This window comes from Cucurbita maxima, unplaced genomic scaffold, assembly GCF_002738345.1.
Source record: "Cucurbita maxima cultivar Rimu unplaced genomic scaffold, Cmax_1.0 Cma_Scf00011, whole genome shotgun sequence".
Classification (NCBI taxonomy): Eukaryota; Viridiplantae; Streptophyta; class Magnoliopsida; order Cucurbitales; family Cucurbitaceae; genus Cucurbita; species Cucurbita maxima.
In genome coordinates this window covers 5,203,965-5,212,539 of record NW_019272027.1, presented here as the reverse complement: position 1 = coordinate 5,212,539, position 8,575 = coordinate 5,203,965, and the positions used below count along the sequence as shown (strand labels likewise).

General features: G+C 44.8%; 1 pseudogene; it reads right to left on the bottom strand.

Annotated features, from left to right (window-relative positions):
- Nucleotides 1–475: 475 nt before the first annotated feature.
- Nucleotides 476–5,309, bottom strand: LOC111486607 (annotated as a pseudogene).
- Between the last annotated feature and the right edge of the window lie 3,266 nt (nucleotides 5,310–8,575).

The window sequence follows — 8,575 nt, the reverse complement described above, 5'->3', positions numbered from 1 at the left end:
GGGTTCCGGTTTAGAAGAGAAGCCGAGGTTCAGGAAAGAGCTACTTTTCTTTTCTTTTACCTCCTTCAATCCAGGTCAAAGCCTCAAAGTCAAAAGCAGGAACCCGAGAAAACAAGACCCCTACGTCTTTCTTGTAAACTAATTATTCGATCTGTAGATCCCAGCAAGGTTGCCACATCACTAAACCACCCAGGGATGTCTCTTGCAAAGAAGAATTCGTAGAGATTTTTCCAGAACCCCAGTCCAGCCTACCCGACTGATATAATCTAGAATCCACTCTCTGCCTTTACTTAACTTAGTAGTAGGCGAATAGTGACCCTCTTTGTATGCACATTCACAGGGCACGTTCCAAGATCTCCCGCAATGAGAACCTAAGACATGGTGGATTGATAGTAAGTTGAAAGAATTAATGGATCGATCATAGGTTGGTTGAATATTGAGTGTAGCTTAGGCTACATCTTTTGTTTATGCGCTACTAAGCCGGCACACAGGATCTTAGACGGGTTTCGTCCCCTTTCGGGAACACCTTCTTACTAGCTAGTACGGTAAAAGCCTGATTGCAAATAGACCAAAAAAATAAGAGTTCTTTATAGATGAGTTGTAGTCGATTCGCCCGTTATGGCTCATCTCGCGCTTCGTCACTCATGGGATTCGGATAGGGGGAAGTCTTTTCTGAAAAAACTCGCAGTTCTACCTCTAATATATATGATTGATTTTTGAGATACTAACTCTTTGGTTGGATCGGACAGGGAACTTCTATAAAGATCTTTCCACTCATTCATCATACTCTAAGTCGAAGTCACAGCCGGCATGGGGGGCTCGAAAAAAGAACGAGAATCGGTGTCGTGGTGGTACTACGAGATGGCGATTTCTTGTAGTATAGAAGAATAGATTCGCAGACCTATTGATTGACCATAGATGCGATCGCTATCTAAGAGAATCTCAGTAGTTCTTCTATCGTTCAAGGGCAAGGGGAAAAGATGTAGCGGCTTGCCTAGATCTCATATTTCCCACGTAGTTCGTCGATCAAACCAAGGATTCTCTGATCAAAGTAATATAGAGATTCTTTTTCTTTTTCTGGTATGTAGGCGAGCTAGGAGCGCATCAATCAGGTCGAAAACTCAGATGGGATCATCATCATGGCCTTTTCTTCTTTCTTTTGTTTGTGTCCGGCTTTATTAGTGAAAAAGAGGTGTGTGTGTGTGTGTGTGTGTTTTAAGGCTTATCCGGGGGCTGCTGCTTTGAGGCATCCAATTCCTCTTCTTTCTTTTCCTGAGGATCTCACATCGAGAGCTTCTTCTTCTTGTTCAGGGTCAGATCTTCCTTAGATTTTGAGAAATCGGTCAGGGGACTACCCTCTTCTCGTCTCACAATTTCATTGCCTCTCCTCACCTCTCGAGATATATATATATATATATATAAACTCTTCCCCAGAGGAGAGCGGAAGCTCCAGGATGAGTATGTCCTGCCTGGATTCCCAAACTCATTCTCGTCCTGATCCACCATGGAATTTTCTCAATCTACAAAAACATTGATGGAGAGGAAAGAAAAGATAAAAGATTATGGACCGGAGAGGAACGAAGCTGCTTTACTGATAGGGAGAGGGCTCGTAATGATCTTCTCAAAGATCACAAGGTGCTGGGGTGGATCCATAGGTTTCTGTGAAAGGGATGCCCCGTATCTGAGATGTGGCTTGCTGAAAAGAAAAAGTGAATTCCTCTATTTGATGTCTATTCATTAACACTTCCATTCTTTGTAGAGGAAGGCTAACTGCTTGTTGGCGGGGAGCTGTATGAGCGGTAACGTCCACGTACGGCTCTGTGAGAAGGGTGGTAGACAGAAATGACCTTGTTGTACCTCACTCTCGTCTTCAATGGGGTCTGCTCTTTTTTTTTTTTTTTTTGGGAGAGTATGCCAATATGATCTTATTGAGGTACGGGACTTTGCATCTGAGATTCGTTGGGCTTCCCTCTTCTGGGGCCTGCGTCCATGCGTTTTTGTGCAATAAACCCCTCCTGTCGAAGACTAGTGGTAGGTGGTCCCACGGAGCATTCGGAGAAGGGTAGCCTAGTGTGTAAGCACAGCAATGAACCGCGGCGAACCCTTAGACGACCTATCTAAGATTAGGGAGGAGATCCTTAGTAGTGGTGCCCCTTTCACTCTTCCACAGACTGATACATGTACCGAATGCTCATACGGGAAAGTTGACTCCTAGTGGAACCTGGGAAGTTGCTCCGAGAAATCTCCTTTCTTTCTTGTCCACTCAAGGGGGTGTGGACACACCTATGCGGATTATAGGTAACGGTTACAAGAATGGCGGGGAAGTGAACAGTACCCGACGAGATTCAGGGATGGATGTAAACCCAACGGGCAGGGATAATCATTCTGGTCCTAGGAGAGGTGGCGACCATTCTCAAGAACCAAAAAGACTGAGTTGAGGGAAGCCCTATGAGTCACTGAAATGACAGAGGGTCCTTGATCTATCAATAGAGGAAGCAAAAAAGGGGCTTTGCTCCCCTTTACAATATGAAGAAAGAAAGAAGGGTCGAAGTTTAGACCGCTCATACTAGTTCGACCTATAGAAAAGATCATGAAAGAGGCGATCAGAATGGTACTCGAATCCATTGACGATCCCGAGTTTTCAGACACATCGCACTTCCACTCGAGGAGAGGCCGCCACTCAGCCCAAAGACGGATCAAAGAAGAGTGGGGAACCTCTCGCTAGTTTTTGGAATTCGACATCAGGAAGTGTTTTCACACCATCAATCAACATCTCAATCTTGAAGAAAGAGACCGACGATCCCAAGTTCTTTTACTCCATTCATCAAGTCTTTTTCGGTGGACGACTCGTAGGAGGTGAGAAGGGCCCTGACTAATCCGTCCCACACAGTGTACTACTATCGACCCTACCAGGCAACATCTACCTACACAAGCTTGATCAGGAGATAGGGAGGATCCAACAGAAGTACGACATTTTGATTGTTCAGAGAATCAGATCTGTTCTATTAAGGACAGGTCGTATTGATAACCAATCAAACTCTAGAGAAGAAGCAAGCTTCAACCCTCCCCAAGACTACAGAGCCCTCATTATGGGGAGAGTAAAGAGCTTCCAACGCACAGCGGCCTTTCATTCCCTTGTTTCGTCGTGGCACACCCCACACACAAGCACCTCACGGCTTAGGGGGGACCAGAAAATGCCTTTCGGTTTACCCCCAGCCCTTGTCGCCTTCCTTAACAAGCCCTCGAGTCTCCTTTGCACCACCTTCCTCATAGAAGCCATCGGGTTGACCCCTCAGGCCGAATTTTATGGTCGAGAACGCTATAATAAGAAATTGGCCATGAGAGAACCTTTACATATTGCAAAAGTAAAGGCCTGCCGATAGAGCTAGGCGGGGAGGCGAGACTAGTTATCAGGTCAGAGAGACGCCTAGACCGTCAGCTGGCCCCCTTAAAATCCCATTACTTAATAAGGATTTGTTAGGCGCGATATGCCGATGACTTACTACTGGGAATCGTGGGTGTCATAGAGCTTCTCATAGAAATATAAAAACGTATCGCCCACTTCCTACAATCCCGCATGAACCTTTGGGTAGGCTTTGCAGGAACAACAACAATAGTTGCACGGAGTACGGTAGAATTCCCTAGTACCATCATTCGGGAAGTCCTTCCGAGGATGACTCCCATACAATTCTTGTGAAAGCTAGAGAAGCATCTACGAGTAAAGCACCGTATCCATATAACTGCTTGCCATCTACGCTCCATCATCCATTCAAACTTGACGAACCTAGGTAATAATATCCTGAGAAAAGAGCTGACGAAGGGGATAAGCCAAAGCGGGAGTCTACTGGACGGGGTTCAACTAGCGGAGACTCTTGGAACAGCTAAAGTAATTTGTCCCCATTTGAGCGTATTATGGGGGACCGTCAAGCACATCCGGCAAAGATCAAGGGGGATCTTGTTGTTGCATAGCTCAGGTCAGAGCAAGGCGCCATCGGACGTTCAACAGGCAGTTTCACGATCGAGCATGAGTGCCGGGAAGTTGTCATTGTATACTCCTGCGGGTCGAAAGGCGGCGGGGCAAAGAGGAGGACACTGGGCGGGATCTATCAGCAGCAAATTCCCCATACATCTCGAGGCGCCTATCAAAAAGATACTCCGAAGGCTTTGGGATCGAGGTCTCATTAGCCGAAGAAGACCCTGGCCAATCCACGTGGCCTGCTTGACGAACGTCAGCGACGGAGACATCGTAAATTGGTCTGCGGGCATCGCAATCAGTCTTCTGTCCTACTACAGGTGCTGCAAAACCTTTACCAAGTCCGAACGATTGTCGACCACCAAATCCGCTGGCCTGCTATATTCACCCTAGCCCACAAGCACAAATCCTCGGTGCAGAATATAATCCCAAAGTACTCCAAAGACCCAAATATAGTCAATCAAGAAGGGGGTCAGACTGAAGCGGAGTTCCTCAACAGCATAGAGCTTGGGAAGCTCGGACCCGGTCAAGATCTGAACCACTACTAGACTAGAGAGTGAGGTAGTTGTTTTTTCTATTGATATTTGTTGAGTAGGCTTGCCTTAGTTGTCTACTATAAGATAGCTAGTTTTGGGGCTTTTGACATCAAAAAGACGATCCAGCTTCGCTATCGCTCATGACTTGTATTGTAGTCCTAGTCTTGTAGTCGGCCTAGAATGCCTTCGTAGTCTTTCTAATGCTAATGCCTTCTTCCTTCATTAATTTGCTTTTAGTTGCGGTAGCTCCCGCGCCAGGAAGATAGAGACGGCGAAGCCAAAGCAATACTAAACTAAACGAGTAGCCAGCCACCCTAACGAGACTCTTAGTTAAGCCTAAACGTCCTTATTTCAAACTAAAGCGCTAACGAGCAAGAAAAGGCCCCTGACTATATCGAGAGTAAGGCGCCTTTACTAATATTCTAACAGGTTGCCCGGAAGTTCGCTTCTGGCGACTAGCTTCTACCGCTAGCGCTTGGACTTGGAAGCAAGGCTACCTTCAATCAATCAATGAATGAAAAGAAAGGGCTTACTGAGGAATAGAATGAAAAGAAAGTGCTTACTGAGGAATATCAAGGGAGGACAGGTTGGTTTGAGGACCCGTTGGTCAAAGGAAAGGGTAGGTCCTGATGCCGGGACGGAGCCGTATGAGGCGAGAGTCTCACGTACGGTTCCTTTGAGAAGGATGTGATACCACCACCTATCAGGCTCGACGAGCGAACGGAGCTGCATCCCTACTCACCTGGTCCATGCACATCGCTCTCTCCAGGAGGTTGGTCGCCTATCCTAGATCTTCCCATTTTCAAGAGGATCCCGGGCTCGATCAAGGTAATTTTCTTTCTCTTTCTATATATATGGGTCCATGCAGCATTTTCACGATATCGTTATGATCAATTAATGGGACTTGGCCGGAAAGTGTTCTTGCCTCTATCATAGCTCGGGTAGTCGTCGTTTTTGGTGTTTCAGTCGCCTTTCAATGGCTCCCTTAATTATGTGCGAGGAATTTCCCTTGTCGAGTAATGGGAAGCGGGCTAGTCCTCCAAAATGCCCGTTCCTTTGTCGTTGGGGCCCAAAATCTTCCTTGCTGAGACTTGACTTGTAGTCTTGTAAGATTGTGCACTTGAAAAGACCTTTAGAGAAAGAGATGAACCCGCCGCAACCAATTAATTACTCCGAGGAAGAACAAGTGCATAAAGCTAACCCATCTAACGAGTAAAGAGCTAACCATATTCTAGTATATGTTATATATAAAGAGAAAGGAGACCAAAATCTCGATCAAGAAAAGCTTATTCAAGGCCTTTTTATGATCTTCTACGGGGCCTTTACTCTAGAAAGGTAGAACTACAAGAAGCAAGAGTGAACTATCGAGACGAGTAGTATCTCAAGGAATAGCTTTCCCTAAAGAAGAAAGACCACCTATTTACTTTTACTAGGTAGTGGAGGCCAACTAGCAATTCAAGAAAATGAGTTTGCTTATTGATCCAAGTAAGCATTAAAATCTTCTATCGACTAGGTTACTTGCTGAAAATCTTACTAAAATTAAAAGGTTAACCACCTTTTTGGAACTCCATGTTTCTGTTTTTCCTCTTCTATCAGTTTAGAGTTTTTTTTCACTTTTAGGTTGTGTATGGACGGCATAAATTTCCCTCCTGTTGAAGAGGATTCGACTTCAACAACAAGATCGACAAAACAAAAACAGAAGAATAGGAAAAAAGGTGACATAAAAGTTTCTAACTTTCTGAACTACGATGAAAAGTCTTCGATATACCATGAATAGGCTCTTAGGTCAAAACCCCATGTAAGTCACCCGCATACCAATGTCTTTAAGTTGAACCTTCTACTTGATGAGAAACTTCAGGCATGAACACCTCCTATGTTTTTGCATAGCTTGCACTCTCTCTATTCGCCACTGAACATCCACCTTTCTTTCGTCTGTAACGTGTATTTTTCTGCTTGTTTGGATCCTGTCGAGTGAAAGCCAATGTGTTTTCCGAAGGGGGTTTTGAAAAAAAGGCCTCGAGGAGATGTTGAAGTTGCACATGAAGTAGTCTCTATCTTCCGGTCGGAGACAAGGGTTGGATGTCGCTAGGCTAGGTCAACTCTATCATTGGTTTCATTATTCCTATAACGATCACTAAATAAAGATATGTGCTACTACGAGACCGATGCTGCGAAGCTAGGTGGTGCTATTATGGCGGGGAAAGGGTCGACTTCCGCTCCGAATGCTTTTTGTGGCAGGTCTTTCTATTACCGATATGGACCTCACTAACGGGTCTCGTTCTGTATCTAGGTCTCGATCTATATCACTAAGGTCAGTATATGAATCTGCTGCCTCTTTTATCTCAAGTCTTGGATCACCTACTAACTACTGCGATGCGAAAAGGACTGGACCTGTAACCATACGAAGGGGTGGGGTGTATAGGTCTCGATCACGTGGTTGGGGTATCGATTTGGAGCTACTGCATATGCGACTGGGTCACCAAGGTATATCCTCTATGTATGGATTGACTGTGTATGGATCACTAGCTAAGGCTGGCTTAGATGGGCTTGATGGACTTTTGGCAATTGTGGGACTATGAATCTGTGATGGATGAAATTATTGGCTGTAGTGGGACTAAGAATCTAAGAGATGGACTATGGCAGTAGTGGGGATTTTTGGCCGTAGTGGGAATGGTTGGATAAACTTATACGGTGATGGGCTTGTTGGGCTTGCTGCGGTAATAAAGTAGTGGTAATGATGGATGGGCTTTTTACAGTGATGTGTATGGACTAGTATTGGTGGGTTCGCGGACTTGCAGACTTGCGGGGCGAGCTACTATCAAAATATCAAAATTGATTGAAAGCGGTGGACTTGCGGATTTGCGGCGGAATTGTAGCGGACTTGCAACTTGCGGCGGAATTGCGGCGGACTTGTAACTTGCGGCTTTATTCCTGGGACTTGCGATAAACTTTAGAAAAATTGTGGTAAGCTTTAGGGGAAAAAACAATGGTTTGGAAGTGGTGGTTGCTGTGATACTCGATTGGACTTACAGTAATGCACAGAAAGGTCTGCAGCTATTCAGGCTCCAAATGAAATTTGATCACCATGGATGATCGGCAGCTTTTCAGACTTAACCGATTCAGTTAGGGTTTGGTTTTAGGCTCTAATACCATGTTGCAAGTATAAACAATTTTGCTCTCAATTCTGTGTTTATTTTCATAGAGATAGATGTTACTTTTATAATACACAAAGGCTAAAAAAATCTTTAGATACTAGGTCAAATTAAATCTAGCTAAATCCCTAGATACTAGGTAATAATATATATATATAAATCTCTTGAATCAATCTCTAGTTATTAGGGAATCTTTTCCTTATTTAGAGGGATTACATAAATATCTCTTAATTACACAAATATTCGTTAAATCAAGACCATTCCTTGAATTGTTGGTACTAAAATGGGTGTACTCGGGACGGCGCTCCGATCTCTAAATGGATCTGCTATAGCTACTCGATCTCGATCAAATGGCTTTGGATCTGTCTCTACATCTGGAATATCTGTCAGAGGATATGGAACTCAATATCGATCTGAAACAAGGGGTGCTCCATAGCGAAAACAGAGACTGCTTCTAGCCAACATCGGCTATGGCTCACGCCCATAATAATAAGGGCATCTCGGTATAGGGTTGGATCATCGGCCCTGGTGATGGCTCCCCTTACTAGTAAAGGGAACTGGAAGGGATGCTATTGGTGGTATCGGTACTGCTCTCGTTATCATCCGCGGATATGCTTTCTTTTTTTTCTATTAGCGTGGGTCTTTCTCTACTGTTGCTGGTATCGGCTTCTGTATATGCTTCTGCTTTTACTGATGCTTATGGATTACTTGCTGGAACAAACCCAAAAACGTCTCGATTTGATCGGCCTGGCCTCGGGTGGTGGATCGAATTCACACTCAACTGCGTCATCACAGCTGCGATGGATGCCCCACCTTTCTATCTCTTCCTTCTAACTTCTCAATGCAGGAATGGACTCTGAAATCCACCTCCGATCGGTTCCGGCAGTCTTTTCTTCACCTTCTCTTCTCGGCAT